Below are 222 nucleotides of genomic sequence, written 5' to 3' on the forward strand. Positions count from 1 at the left end.
CTGTGTGAGTTGTCAGGATAGATGGATGGATGAGAGTTGGAGAGGGAGTGTCTGAAGAAGACGAAGATATCTTCTTGTTGTTCTTTGGTTGGATAGCTCTTATCCGCGTGTAGGGCGAACAGATAAAAAAGTAGCAAGATGGAAGTTCTAGGGCGATAAGGCGAAAAACAACTCTCTTGCTCTCCATACAGGTACACCCATAATCGTACTTAGGTACTTACA

General features: G+C 43.7%; 1 protein-coding gene across 1 annotated transcript in view; it reads right to left on the reverse strand.

Moving 5' to 3' along the window:
* The window catches only part of CSUI_002542 (uncharacterized protein), a gene marked incomplete at its 3' end in the record, with an annotated part of 17,101 nt that overhangs the window by 16,543 nt on the left and 336 nt on the right, over positions 1-222 (reverse strand). The gene's annotated exons all lie outside the window — the stretch shown is intronic.

Source organism: Cystoisospora suis (assembly GCF_002600585.1).
Source record: "Cystoisospora suis strain Wien I chromosome Unknown contig_1065, whole genome shotgun sequence".
Lineage (NCBI taxonomy): Eukaryota > Apicomplexa > Conoidasida > Eucoccidiorida > Sarcocystidae > Cystoisospora > Cystoisospora suis.